Here is a 15,592-nt window from a genome sequence, read left to right as displayed (position 1 = left end):
TTATATGGTCTTGTTTTATCTTCTTCATTTAAAAAGGCTATAAGGCAATAAGGTATTTTAACACCTACACTTTACAATGCTCCCTAAATAAAGCTGATCAAATTGATTGATGCATTGATTGAGCTCGTGTGTGGGTTTGCACTGCGGGCTTGAAGCCTTTGACCGCGCGCTAGTTTCTGTGGCGGCAGGCGTGGCGTGGTGGTGAAAGGGTGAGTGAGAGGTAGAGGGAGGAGGAGGGAGAGAGAAAAAACCCTTCATGTGCGTCGGTCGGTCGTCTGTATGAAAGTAGTTCCGGCCACTTAACCCAAACGGAGGGGGAAAAAGTCCCGGATGTTGGCTGTTGGCTCGGCCGCCGAGAGAAAGGCGAGAACGGGAGAGAAGCTGAAGAGAGAGGGACGCCACGGCAACACCGCGGGCACACACACAACCGGCGAAGCTACGGTTCTTTTTACAACCGGACGGTAACACCAAGAGCACCGGGACACTCCCGGGGAGCCCGCTGCTAGCTGAAGAAGAGGAGGTTGGAGGAAGGAAGAGGAGGGGGCAGTTACTGTGAAACTACCGTCAGGATTAACACACACAGAGAGAGGAGCCGCCGAGCAGCTTTCACCCACAGTAAGTGAGCTAACACGGGCATGGAAGTTAGACTAAAGGCCCACGACATGGACGACTTTAACGGGGAAGTGAGCTGCACTGAAGTTGTGGGGATTGAGCCCGGTGAACAAGGCCTTGGCACAAAGCTGTGGCGGGGTTTCTTTTCTTCCTCTCAGAGACAGAGTCAGTGTTTCTCTGTGTGGTCAGTCAGTGTGTTAGTCCACCGCTGTAACTCTCAGAGTTGACAGCTCTCTGGTCGTCATTAGCCTGCTCTGCTAGCAACCAGCCGAGCAACCGGTGACAACTGACAGGGCAACTTTGACAGCTAGCTAGCCTAGTTTTTATGGTAGCCAGCTAACTTTAGCTGAGCGTTTGTCGACTCTCTCCTCTCCCAGGACTATAGGTGTGTGTTTTTAGGTGTCTTATAATGACCTATCCAAGCCTCTCCAACAGCTAGCTAGCTGTTTGGTATGTGAGACGTCCTGCATGAAAGTGTGTGTGTGTGTGTGTCATTTGGCTTTCCTGCATGCTCTGATGGTATTTGACTCACAGCTGTTGCAGTGTGTTTTCTCGTCTGTCAATCCTCTGTTTCTCAGGCTGGCTGGTAAATTCCTCTCCAACAAAAAAATATAATGATCCCCCTGTATGTAAGTATGTATGTAAAAACTAGTGGATCTTTATGATGATGAGGCGCAGGTTTTGTCATGTCATGTGGCTGTGCACAATCAACAAGTGCAAAAGCGTGTTTCAAGGTGCATTTTAATGCGACTGGATTTTTTGTCTTGTGCCTCTGGTTGTGTGGCATATAAGATAAGATAAGATAAGATAAGATAAGATGAACCTTTTGGAAGTCGTCCATTAGAGGGTCTTCCTGATGAAATTAAAAGCTAAAAAGACTACGGATAAACACCTAAGAGAGGATTCCACAACTATTCATATTAATTTCTAGACAATCTGATAAATGAATGTACTCTGGCTCTGCTTACCTGGATGGAGTAACACCAGGTGTCACATCAGCAAACAGAGTGAAACACAGGAGAGGTAAAGGTATACAAAAATTATAAAAACAATAAAACGAGATGTAAAAGATACAAAGTGAATGGGTGAACAAAGTGTGTACAGTCCGTCAATAAATAAATACATGTAGTAGGTACAATAAATAAATGTAATATGTACATATGTGCAGTCTATAAAGTGGTATATAGGATGTATAGTGTAAAGTAAGTGTAAAGTGCAAAAGTGGTTAGAAGTCCAAGATGGTTGCAGATAGTGCATGTTTAAAGGTAGATAGTGTATGTTTAAACTTCTTAAAGTCCTCATAGTTGTCATATGGGGGTCAGCCTTGGTTGTGGAGCCTGATGGCTACCAGCATGAAGGACCCTTGTGGATTGCCCTGAGATGGCACAGACGGGTGGTTACAGTTAAATATTTGGACCTGTGTGCAAGACATTTTCTCCTGGCATTGCTCTCCTCTTTTGCTTTGATGTTTTCAACCAGTTGCTGTGTGATCAGCACAGGGGCAGACACTGATTAGTTAATGCTACGACTTTAAACTAAACAGCTGTGGCATTTGCGTGCAGCTGTATACAAAAACGGTGCCCTTGCTTTATCCTGACGGCCTTTATTAGAGGATGGATGACTGAGCTCCTAATTTGCCCCGCTGTCAACTTGTGCAAGTTCTATCAATGATGTCACGTTGTTATTTTAACGATTGAGGTGCAATGGGGGTGCAAATTAATAGCTGCTCATCATATACTCCCATGCTCCCAAAGTTTATTTTGTCATAAAGCCAGCACTGAAAAGGTTGAATTTATGACTAAAACAAAACATTATAAATTCCCCTAGAATATCCCTACCCTGCCAGACCTTCTGCTTCAACTAACAAAATGCCCATAGCGTTAGTCAGCACCCACAATCAAAGGTCAGACCTGGTTTGCTTCTTAATCACCCATCCTTTAAATAGCAGGCCTACAGCGAGCTGTCTGGATCCAGGCTATCTGTGCATGCAGCTTTCGAAAGACACATGGTGTTTGAGTTTTGATGTTATTCCATCCAGGTAAGCAGAGCCAGAGTAGCTTCATTTATCAGATTGTCTAGAAATGAGTATGAATAGTTGTCAAATACTCTCTTAGGTGTTTATCCGTAGACTTTTTAGCTTTTTTTTTATTTCATCAGGAATACCCTCTAATGGACGACTTTCACTTCTGGAAATAAACGGCAGCAAATCAGGACCAAAATCAATTTATTAACAACGTACACCCTGCATACTTAAATAAGGGCTCATTAGAAAGTGTGAACCCCATACGTATGTTTTAATATATTTCCATCAATTAATATTATTATTATGCAGTATTAATCAATAGAAAGGATAAACGCCAGTCAAAGAGATTTTTTCACAACCTGGGAACCCAAAAGTTATTCTTATTAATGGCTTGTAACTGAAAAAATGTAAATGATATACTAACCTCTAATAAAGCCATTAATTACAACTTATACACCTTTTAAAAAAGGCAACTTATCAGACAGTGGTGCCCACGTGGACTATCTACTTTTTCTGATTTTGTGATTCTGTCTTACTTGCGTGTTTTAACTTCTTAATTTAATAGGCTATGTCTAACGCTTATGACAATTTGGGTTATATTCCCTTAAAAATGCTCCCTAAATAAAGCAGATTTGTTGATCAATAGATTGATTGACTGATAGGCAAGCACCCACAATCAAAGGTCAGACCTGGTTTGCTTCCTAATCAGCCATCCTTTAAATAACAGGCCCACAGCGAGCTGTCTGGATCGAGGCTATCTGTGCATGCAGCTTTAGAAAGACACATACGTTTGGTGTCACTCCATCCAGGTAAGCAGAGCCAGAGTAGCTTCATTTACCATATTATCTAGAAATTAGTATGAATAGTTGTCTGTCTTATTCTGAGAATTGTCCTGCTGCTGTACTTTCTGTTGCTCTCTGAAAGGCCCCATGTGCAGTTTATGTTAGTTAGCGTTTTATTGCACTGTCCCAAGGCTCGGTCTACCACTGAAAGACATCTTAACTCTGTCACGAGAAATACTTTGTCATTCCTGAAATTCATTTTTTTTTTGTACGTTTTTTACAAGCAATAACTTACATCAATTGAAACATCTAGCCTATGTGAAACACAGCAGTGGAATAATTGGCATAGACAATGGAAGTGACATTTTGCTGTTGGCTGCTGTAAAGAATAGACCTATAAGTGCAGCCGGTGCGTGCTTTTTTACAGATTGCGTGCAGAAATATGAATGCCGGTACACACATTGTAGAATTTTTTTCCTTAGAGCTCTACTCCATCAAATTATGTTAGTTTATAAGCTATGTGGTTACTCAGTTTTGTTTATGACTGGAGATGTGCAGGCACAGACTTAAAGTCTCCTGTTTATGCATGTTTTTGGTGATTTAAAAAGCCCTTTTAGTAGTTGTTATTTGCTATTTTGCATCAAATCAAATTGAGGAGGGTTAGTGACTTTTTATGGATCCCTATTTTAAAAAAAAACAACTCAATGTTTTGATGAATGGATTGCACAGTTGTAAAGAAAGTATAGAGAAGATTACACATCTGTTTATTCTCACAGTAACCATTTAACAGTGTGAATGGGATGATGTGTTACAGCTTCTCTTTAATGGTGGTTTTAGCCTGCAGTGGTCTTTGAGAAGTCTGTTGCCTAATGGTTTATAAACACGACACCTACTTCTCCAAGGTCTTCCTGTGTTCTCTCTGTGTGTGTATGGCGCCGGTAGCAAATTTATCTCTGAAGAAAAATTACTTTGCCATCATCTGTAAAGTGATAGTGTACAATTTAATAGATTAAATAGAATTGTGACAAGATATGTGGCTAATTTGGATAGATGTCAAGAGTGGTCAGCAAGCCAGTATAGCAGAGTGAGTTTAGAGCAGGTTTCTACTCTTTAAATACAAGCTCCTCATTTTGAATTCAGTATGTGGCCCCGTGCCTAGCCCCGTCTCACTGAGAGGCTTTTTAATTTCTCCCCTTGTTGAAGTGATTATTCAAATGGCCATCCGTGAGATGCAGTTATCAGACTCCTGGTGGTAGTTGAGCCTGTGGCAACATGAATGCCCATCACAGCCCCCCTCCCCACCACCACCCTGTGTTGTTGGACTGCACCCAACAGGTACTCTCTGTAGCAACCCCTATTAGACCGCCACATCTTACCCCTCCGGCTGAAAACCTATTGTGTTATGCTATTGGCAGATGGCAATTTATTCATGAGGACGTCTGATATATTTTTTTGGCATGGTGTACTGGTGGTGATGCTGTTGTTCAAAGGCCTCTGTTTAGTATTTTTACGATGACTTATTTTTGGTCTCAATCCAAAGTGGGCTTGTTTCAATTCCTCTCTGCTCTGAAATGTTATTTTAGGTTGGAGTTTCTTTTCACTTCATCTCCCATCATCTTGTCCTTCACTCTTTTTTTAACCTTGGATTTGGCAAAAAAAACTAAACGGGATCTTCCTTTTCTTTTCAACAGCTGTTAACTCTGCGTGGAGGCTGGGTCGTCCTCTAACGCGGCTCAGGCCAAATGACTGGACAGTTTTGTTAGAAATTCCTCTCCGTATTCAGCTTTATATATCCAGTGTGAAGTGAAGTTTTGCTCTCATGGAAGCTGTGTTGGTGAGAAGGGACTGGCTCAGTCTTCATTAGCAACGCCGTGCATCACTAGAATGCAGATGAGCTATGAAGCCATTCATCTGCTGGAAATGCCTCCCTGATTCCAATTTGAATCTTGTTTGCAGTCACATTGTGTGAGCCCACTTCTCCATGTTAAAGAAGTCTCTTTATGTGAGAGATCAGAGGGGGATAATTGCACTTAAGTGAACCTCATTTAGTGCTGGCCAGAGCAATTACTGTAACTGCAGTTCTAGGCGTTTTTTGGGGCCTGGAGCAGCTGTCATTGAGTCTCTGTAGCTGAGATATCAAATGGTGAATAGAATGACATTGGCATGGCATCATGGGAATGGCAGATCCTTGGATGGATTTTAATTAGTTTATGCAGTTTTTTGCTTCTTTTTTTTTTCCATCCAAAGAAAAGCATAATTAAAAATGACAATTAGAAATGCATTATTTTAGTAACGATTGAAAATAAATTATTCTCAAGGTGCTGTAAGGTGAAAAAAGCCAGTACTCTTTCTTCAGGCAAAAACCCCCCAGGCTTGAGGGAGATGTTTTATCATTAATGTTATTCAGGAGCCAAATTTTGAGTTTTGCTCAGCTGGGTGCTTTAATCTATTTTTGCTGTAAATTAATGAATTTTTAAAGAGTCCCTGGCTGGATACGGGTGGATGTGGGAATGCAGCACTGGTTCAGTTTTCAAACAAACCTCTACTCCACCGTCACCCCCACCCCTTCACCACCCACCCTCCTCGCGGGATGGAGAGAATTTACTGAAGCACTACACTTTCATTTTTTATTCATCCAGCAATACACTGCGTAGTTCTCCTCATCCCACCCCCCTCCCAGTCTATTGAGTTGAATCTGTCAGTGAACTAGTCCTATATGCTCCAATTCACGTCCTGGGTTGGAGTTGGATGAGGACATGAATCAGTGAGGGAACTATGTGATGTTTAATTCAACTGGTTCGCTGCCTAATATCATCGGTACATTTGCTAAGATACATGTCTTATCTGAAAGTGTTTAGCCATTTATTTCCCCAGTCTGACTAATCAGGGCCCGTCTTGCTACAGGGGAACTACTGTAACTACCCACACCAGAGCTTGCTGGGTAAGTTTAGAAAGTGTAGGAGAATGGGGCGGGGGGGTTGGCGGCTCTTGTAGTGCATGCTGGTTTCTGTGACTCATTCCAGCTTTGTGGTAGCAAAAAGACTTATACATTTTGTGGTAACTCTATTATGAATGTTCGACTTGATCTTATCTCTGCATTAAGTTGAAGTCTAACTGTACATGAACAGAAGTGTTGATATAAAAAGAGAATATGTGTTAGGTGGTTTTAGTGCAATAACTGTGCAAAGGAATTCAGGGCCTACAAATCCCCTCCATTAAAGGGGAGTTAATGTGGTGCTTAATGACATGTAAAACAAAAGATTTCAGAGTAAATGCACTGCTGTGTCATCTGAGATTTTACTTACTCGGTTGCCAATGAATAACCACGTCCTAAACGAATAAGACTGGATTGACTTTTCAATGCCTTGAAGGATTTGATAATTCATCATATCGTATGCTTTGTCCTTGAGTTTTGATAGGCCCTCAGTATCAGTGTATTTCTTTTAAGCTGTTTTGTTCTTTACTCAGTAGAAGCAATTGATATGCTTATATGATTCACACTCTTAGGAGACTTTTGAGCTGTGTGCAGGAAGAGAAGCTCACTAAGCTGACACAGCTTAAGTAATAAGAACGTGGCTTTCATCATAGTATCTGTTTTAATCATTACAGTGGCTCCTGTGGCAGATACAAAATTCACTTCCAGGTGAAACGGCAGAATACCTAGAGACTGTTTTAATATAGAAGAGATGAGGCCTTCTGTCAGTTTTGAACGGTGAAAATCTGAAACTAAAAACGGTAGCACCAACAACGCTGGCTAAACAACGCAGCTTTGTCTGCAGATCAGCAGCCACAGAGCTGTTAGTCATGACAGATCATACAAATGGGGGCAACGGCTCCTGTTCTAAAGTCCCGCAGAGAAATGACAATTTAATAACATTATATTCCCAAATGTTACCTTCAGTTCCTTCTGTGGACGTCATGCATTTCATGGCAATTTAGAGGTGATACCATGACAATGACAAGTGTGGGGTCTGCCAAAAACCGGACTTGATTGATGATAATCTCATCGCTCTGTGAGGAGGTGGTTGGTGCATGCGTATGAGAGAAACAAACACAGAACCACAACTTTAGATATACTGATTCAAAGAGCAAGGATGGTTATGTTAGTCACTAGTGTTGTCACGATACCAGACTTTGATACGATACCCTGCCTAAATATCTCGATACTGATACTGAAACGATACCATGGCAAAAATCTAAAACATCAGGAAAAGTAATGGAATAATAGATGGCAGAACATGGAACTTAAAATAATTTTTTTATTAATTAAAAATGTTTGAATGTAAAAATGTATTCATTAAAAAAAATTAATTGGTATGCAGTAATCTGATGTCCCCAATACTTGAAGCTGCAGTGGGTATAAATGGAGCAAATATGATTAAAAAAAGTTATTTATATAAAATATTTTACATAAATTATTTAAATAAAATATATTAAATAAAATGACCTGTGATTTGCCAAAGTCTCCTGTCATAGGCTAGATTTTTTAAAGCCTGAAAACAGAGCCATGAGGAGGTGCAGAAGTCTACACTTACTACACTACACTAACACTTGAATTACAATATGCTGAAAGGTTATTATGGAATTTTTGCCAAATGATGCCAAAAATATACTGCCTACTGCAGGTTTAAGTTTATGTGATTTCTTTGATAGTTAATTTTATATTTCCATTTAATTTTGATCATGCACACATATTTACATTTCATACAATCTGTATTCTTATTTCTATTTTCCTCATAACTTATCTATGTTTATATTTTTATTCTAATATGGAACAACTGTTATTTAAATTTTAATAAAGTATACCTGATCACTTATTAAACGACGTGCAATAAGGCTTTTTTTTTTGTAAAACAGCGACCCTGCTTGCGCGTCAGTAACAGTTAAGGCGTAGAGTGGTACTGCAGCACCGAAGATGACGGGAGGCTTCAAAAACAAAAACGATAATAAATTCAGATGATGTTCTGGAGAAGTTGATGAGAGAAAAGCTGCTAAAATCAGGAAGACACCACAGTAACTGTAGAAAGCGCTGTGATGAGTCATAGTGGTGTGAAGAGAGAGAAGAGTCACTCTCACCGGACTGCTTTTCCTCTCCGTACATTTCACGTTACAGAGACACATGGTAAAATATAACTTTAACACCTTGCTCTTTGGTGAATTATGGGTTTGCCAAATTACAGGAGATGCTTGGACAGATTCGGAAAAGATGGTGAATCTAATGTTATCGGTAAATTTGATCGGTAATTAGAAACGCGCTGTCATTTCCTTTTCTTATTTTTTTCTGCTGATAGAGACACCAGCTCAGAGCATGACTGTGCAGCCGGCAAGAGATTCATGACCTGCTTTAATCTTCTTTTCAACTTCACTTGTTGACTCCAACCCTCTGGTTATGACTACAGTTCATTTTTTGACCACTTGCTCCCACCAGCAGTAAAGTTAGAACTGCCTGCTCCCGCGGGATTCCAAACCTAATGGCGTCCTCTAAAGCAGAACACACACTGCCTCGCGGTCGCACATCGACGCAACTCACTGCTCCTATTAAAACATTGTCATTCTTAAAGTATCGATACTGATAAAACGGGGTATCGTATCATTTTTAACGGCAGTGTATCGCGATACCTTTCTAGTATCGATATACCGTGCAACACTATTAGCCACTAATTTATAGCAAAGGACTGTTACAAAACTGGAGCCAAAGTTTTCCTTTAATTCACCTGCTGAAGATGGTCAGTGATGTTTGGTGGAATAATCTCTTCTGTAATAGGTTCTTGCTTCTTTACTGCAGAAGTATTAGTATTCGTAAAGGAAGTGTACAATGCAAATTGGCTTATTTACTGTGGTGTACTGTGTGTGTTATTCACTGTGCAGCAATGTAGTAACAGTGAAGAAATTCTCACATGTTTGAATGTAAATCTGCAGACTCGAAGAGAAAAGTCAAATAGGGTCAGGTTTAATTAAGTCCACCATCCTAAGCCTGCTTACTAGGGTTAAATAGTGGCGTCTTGAGGACGTGGACTTACTCCCACATCACTCAAGTTCATCCCCTGCTGACAGTAAACTGGTGGGAGACTGATCATTTATCATGAAATCACAAGACAGGGCGCATTTCAACAGGCTTGTGTCGGTTGATCAGACCTGAAGGCTGTGTGTAGCTTCTCCATTTGTTTTGTGATTTCAGACAATGTTAATGTGGGCCGGTCCAGAAATAGCTTCATGTAGAAGTTGGAGACTGTGTGTGATGTGGTGTGTGTGTGAGGCTCATGATCTGTAGGGGCTAGTGCCAAGTTTTGCAGATGTGGTGTTGGTTGGGAAGGAGCTGCTGCGGTGGATCTGTTTTGACCCGATGATTTAACACTTATTCAAGTTCATACATCTTCCTTATGCCTCGTCGTCCTCTGCATGCTCAGCAGAATTGCACATCAAAACCTCTCTGTTGTCGTCATTTGTCGCTTTTTTTTCTGCACGAAACCTGATGGATTAGCCTTAGATGTAGTACTTGGAGTCTCCATCTGTGATTCAGAAAAACCCTAGCAGAAGCCAAGGATTCTCTCGGTGGAGTTGGAGGAAATGTTGATCTGCGTGGACCAGGAAACCCACACAAATGATGACTCGCTCTTGCCCCATCATTCCCACCCCGTCCCTCTTTCTTCCTTTCACACGTAGTCTTGATTATTGTTTGATTTTGTGTCCTCGCTTCTTTTTCTTCATGTCTCTCTGCGCCACACTATCCTGTGCTCTTCACTTAGCAAACAACACGTCTGTAGAGAATTCAGAAGAATGCATCTTGTTACTCAGATGAGTCATACTTCCTCTGGCCTGCATGCCTCTCCCTCGGGTGGATGAATGAGAGGGCGGAGAGGTTAGCTGGAGGAGGGGCTCAATGGCTGAGGCGACGTGGTTTGTGCCGGTTGCCCAATGTAATTAAGAAAGTATCGGTGTGTTGGTCACAGGGCCTGAGACGTGCTCATCACTGCCTGCTCGGATTGTGGCCGTCCCTAGGTGGCTGTGTGACTGACGGCTTTGACCAGGCTGAGTCACCGACTTCAAAAAGGAACTGTTTGGAAATCTCGTGCCCAGATCTGACCCCGCCAGCCAGCCGCTCTGCTAAGGTGCCCTGGCCCTGGGAGGAAAGCCCGGGGCCTCGGCTCTGGAGAGAAACAACGCTGCACCTGCAATCTAAGAAATCTACTTCATTGAAGTGAATTTATATGGTGGGATGTAAAGACTGTGGAGGAGTTTGCATGCAGTTACTACACTTAAATGTTCCTCAAGAGGCCTGACTACAATATAAATTTGTGTGTGTAAATTTATGATGACGCTAAGTGTGCAACATTCCAGTTTTCTGCTTTTAATTCCCTAAACCTCTGCATCCAATTTTGCGTGATATTACCTTGTACCACAAAATGCACCGAGTAGTAAGTAAACTTGATTATCTTTTTATAATCCTAATGAAATGGTATCAGTATACCATTAGGCCCCTCTCCGCTCTAGCTCCGTCTCTCCCATACCTGCTCTGCTTGGTCCCCTGCCAACATCTATGACTCACAGGAGACTGAGTGACCTACTTTTTAAGTCTTCTAGGAGTGCCAGAAGATCTTTTTTATTTGCAAGACAATACAGTGGGTAAATATAAGTCAATTAAAATGCACTTAATAGACCCATTTTTGGATTTAAGCACCTAAAGGCTGTGTCAGCATGGCAGCGACCTCAGAGGAATCCCTTCATTATCACAAGGAAAGAAGATATGTAGTAAACAGTTGATATCTCATTAGAAGCAAACTGAGTTTAAGGCCACACTGGCTCTCATCAAGCTAATTTAAAAATATAACTCATTTAAGTTCTCTCATAATCCTGCAATGTCTGCGCACTTTTTTTATTGCACATTCCCAGTTTATCCAGGTTGTCAGAGATTATGGTCTCTACATGTAGACAAAGCATTTATCTACATGAATCAGTGAAAGTCGCCTCAAGGCCTAGTCAGTTTGTTTTAGTAATGATAGAGGTTTGCCTGTACTGGGAAGGTAAAGTTTGAACAGTTGCTCTTAAATATTATATGGATTAAGATGGGAGATAAACATGTTTGGGTACAGATAGTCTCCCAGATGCATGGTTTATAGTTTGCGTACCTCTGAAAAGAAAACAAGGACGGGATCAGAGGCCATAGGATCACTCAGATGGTTGGATGGTTTGAGCTGGTTTTTGATTGGAAAAAGATGCAGCTTTGCAGCAGATGGAATTTCCACTTTAATCGCTAATTGCCGTTTTTTGGTCGTGTTGTCTCTCATTGAAGCAGAAACAAGCTGTGCAGCTGAATGCGGTGTCTTGGCTGCTCTTTTCCCTTCTACAAGGCTTGGCTGCTTTGATATGTCAGTTTTGTTTTAGTCTGCCGCCTTCGTCTTGACACGATTGGCCCCGCTCGCTCCGACCTCCTGGAAACCCCCCGGCATGCCCGCCCCAGGGTGTGTGTTCAGTCATTTATTCGGCTTCCTCTAAAAGACTGCCATGCCTTCACTTCCCTCTAGTTTCCCTCCTCTTATTAAGATGCAGAAGGCAGAGCAGCGTTTGGTCTGAAAGGCTTACTGCGGGGGAGGGGGGGTTGGGGGTACTGGTTGTGTACAGTGGGGGGTTAGGGAGGGACTGTGAGCACAGGGACTTTAATGACTTAATGTGCACTGTACAGCCCGGCCACACTCCAGCTAAGTTGTACAGGCAGCTCACAGTGCTCTGATATCTGCCTTTTTGTGTGAGTCCAGTCAAGGAAATTCAAAATGATGCTCTGACAAAAGTGACTATAATTGGAGACGAACAAATTATCAAGTCTTTGGTTAATGCTGATTGCTGCTTAGGTTTATGCCTGATAATCCCTATTTAGTCATCCGAAATGACTGCTTTTTTGAAACCTCTTTTTTTTTTTAAATCTCGTCTGTGCTCAAATGAATTTTGTCATGTTTTTGCCCAGTGGTGAACCACTTTGACCGCCACTCTTGCATTTCCCTTTTTTGTTTTATCAAACATTTTGCTTTCAGTGAAATCCTCCTGGTGGCTTTAGAAAGCCCAAGCATGAAATTTCTCACTCCAATATCATACCTACATTGTCGCCTATATACTATATGTACACTGTTACACAGGCATGTCCTTGTATTTGCTGGTTGTGTGTTTTTTTATAATATTTCTCCTGTAACCAGAAGCAGGGCTGCAGATCAACGCTGGTGAAACTGGTGCCAGTTTAGTTTTTCTGTTATTGGCTTCAGCTCAAAATCTGGTCACACCCAAAAATTTGCTACGGCACCACACATTATTCCCCACAGAACCACACATATGCTTTTCAGTCACAGGACATGCAAATCAATTTTAGAGCTGGAACGAGCTGCATCGATGAATTTTAAAAATGCATTTATAAATGCATCTCAAGTAGAGGTCACACACACACACACACAAACACACACACAGTGACATTAAGCGTCCTGTTGTATTTCACAAACAAAACCAGTAATTGAATGTGACTTATATATACAACTTGATATGATATAGTTGCAAATGGCAGTGGCTACGTTTGTGCCTCTTGACGAGAATCATCTCTGTTGCTAAAAGGGATGCACCGATACTGATACTGATACTGACTGAAATAGCTGGATTGGATATCGGTGACAATGGGGCCGAGCTATTAAATTCAGTTCTATGTTTATATACTATGTATTAATTAATTAATTAATTAATTAATAATTCCTGTTGAAGTTTTGACCAATTTGTTGCTGCATTAGAACAGTTTACACTGTAATTTCTGTTAATTTTGAAGATTTTTTTGCCAAGTTGTTGCTGTATGATTTATTATTGTAGTAATAAATAAACATTCACTAAATTTATGTTATGTTATCTATGTATTTATTTGTTACATTTTGTTTAACAAAGTTAGGAAAGCCATGTTTAAGTCAAGCCTGACGACCACACAGTGAGGCATAGAGCTTATTGATTAAACACTGGTTTTGGATCAGAACTCCGTATTGGCCGATACCCAAAGCCCAGGTATCAATATTGAGACTGAAAAAGTTGTATCAGTGCATCCCTTGTTGCTAACACATGGCAGCAGGTACACCTAGCTAGAACTAACACAGTTTAATGTTAAAGTCCTGCAATAAATCCTCCCTTCATGAAGGTGGTAATGTTCAGTTTTTGTTGAAACTGTTTAGGAGGTGTTAATTCAACTTAATGATCGTTTTGGAGAGTTTCGTTGGTGGTGCTGTTGAACTGTATTGCATTATACAGACAGAGTGGTGTATAAGTGAAAAGTTTGGTGGCACTGAGCCTATTGTCATATCAGCCTAAAGTAGAGATTAAAATGTTTTGATGTTTCTCACCTTTCCCCTCATCTATTGAGTTATAATAAACACTGTGGCCTTGGTTCATAAATCACAGAAGTTTCCAATTTGCCAGATTGCTTTAATGCATAATGTGTATTAATAAAGACAGTCTCAACAACAAATACAGCCCAAAACAGTCAACAGATTTGCACAGAAATGCCAACAAAAACACCGAAAATTGCTTCAAAAGAGTTCAATGGGTTAATCACCGTAGCAATTTACTGCAGCTATCAAATTGATTTAAGAAACTTCTAGGAAATACATCTGACAATAAAGAACTACAGTCCTATAGTCATACAGCAGACTATCTTGTGATATTCAATAGAAAAAATGGTCTAGGTAAATATTTGTTAATAAGAAAATTCAACTTTTTAATCTCCAACATTTCAGAAGTAAACAAAAAAGTATTAACACATAAAGTTTCATTTGTGTTTGGGGGATTTACCTGTTTGATTGTAGGCTTTGTGTTGCTGTGCAAACCTACGGCATTAGGTTTCTTATGACGTCGTCAACACGACCTCAAACCACCGCCGTCACCACCTTTACATATAGGGACAGTGCAACCCCTTCAGAAAAACTTTCAGGGAGAACCACCGAATTGTCATTTCTGAATGGACATTTTGAGGTCAACAGATCGTGGTTTCACAGTCGTCTCTCGCTGCAGTCAATGAGTTAGTTAATTTGTATTAAAATGAATTTGTGATACAGTGTGTTTCTAAAAAGAGACCCTACCTTTTGATGATATTCCTTTTTAGTCAGATTGCATTGAAAATAATTTGATATAAAGGAGCCAGCTTTGTGTTTAAATCTACCCTGCAGGGCCTTATTTTGCAAGAATCACTTATTCCTTATTTATTGTATCTTATATGTTCAAATAGAGTATGCTAGTAGTAATCAAGTTGTTTTCTATATATATAAATGTATGTCATCCTAATATTGCAACTTTCTGAGAATATAGATCTGAAAGTCTTGAATCATGTCCAAGTTCTCATTTTTAATTTCTCTTTATTTAATATATCTGCAGCTGAGTATGAGTCACAGTGAACTGAGTAGGATTTTCCTTGCTGATATGATGCAATAAGTGCACTGCAAAAATAGACTGTCCATAGCAGCAGAGTGTGTTTGTTGATTTATATTTCAATAAGATATGGACGGTATAAATAAGTTAAATGTTTCAAACTCCATTTTTTCCTGAATGACCTTTATAATTTGCAGGTCATTGAGGGCTTAGAGCTATTTTGCTAAAGTGAGGTCGGTGGTCAGTGGTCAGCGGGGAACAGTGCAGGTCAGGTCAGGAGCTTGTACGTTACCATCGGTCTGTCTGCCCTCCTCTCTCACTGTGACTCATGATCACCACTTTCACCAGGGGAGTCATCCTGAATAAAAGCACCTCATTTGAAAACGAAACATGCACTTTTTTCCCCTTTTTTGAGGTTTTGCTATTTTTTTTTAGTTAAGTACGTGACAATTAGTCATTACTGACCAAGAAGCGGGCATACTATTTCTGCTCATGCTCTGTCGCAGTTGTGACGGAGCATGCGGTAGTATCAGAATACCAAGTTATATAAAAATGAAGATAATGTGTCATTCCAACTGATCAAATAAAGGAAACAGAGTTCTTCAGAAATGTTGCAGTTTCCTGTTTTCACTTCACTTATAGTTCATGTGCTGGTCAACAATTTTCTACATTGTTGTAGTTCATAAAAGTTGACATATTGAGAAATAGAAATCTTTTGGACTGTAGAGCTGTTCTCAAGATCCAGGACAGCAACAGAGAGATGTATTGCTCATCGTCTATGCTCCTTTTAAGGTGATTA

At 40.5% G+C, this 15,592-nt stretch overlaps 1 protein-coding gene across 2 annotated transcripts in view; it reads left to right on the top strand.

The window, feature by feature from the left end:
• The first annotated feature begins 269 nt into the window (after positions 1 to 269).
• The window catches only part of foxj3 (forkhead box J3), an 87,044-nt gene continuing 71,721 nt past the window's right edge, over positions 270 to 15,592 (top strand). The window contains exon 1 of one of the 2 annotated variants that reach the window (XM_037774732.1): positions 270 to 615. The gene's annotated coding sequence lies outside the window, so the exon portion shown is untranslated. The remainder of the gene's footprint in view (positions 616 to 15,592) is intronic. The other variant, XM_037774724.1, reaches the window with a different exon arrangement.

The sequence above is a fragment of the Sebastes umbrosus genome, chromosome 1 (genome assembly GCF_015220745.1).
Source record: "Sebastes umbrosus isolate fSebUmb1 chromosome 1, fSebUmb1.pri, whole genome shotgun sequence".
In the NCBI taxonomy this organism is placed as follows: Eukaryota; Metazoa; Chordata; class Actinopteri; order Perciformes; family Sebastidae; genus Sebastes; species Sebastes umbrosus.
This window is presented reverse-complemented; position numbering and strand designations above follow the sequence as displayed.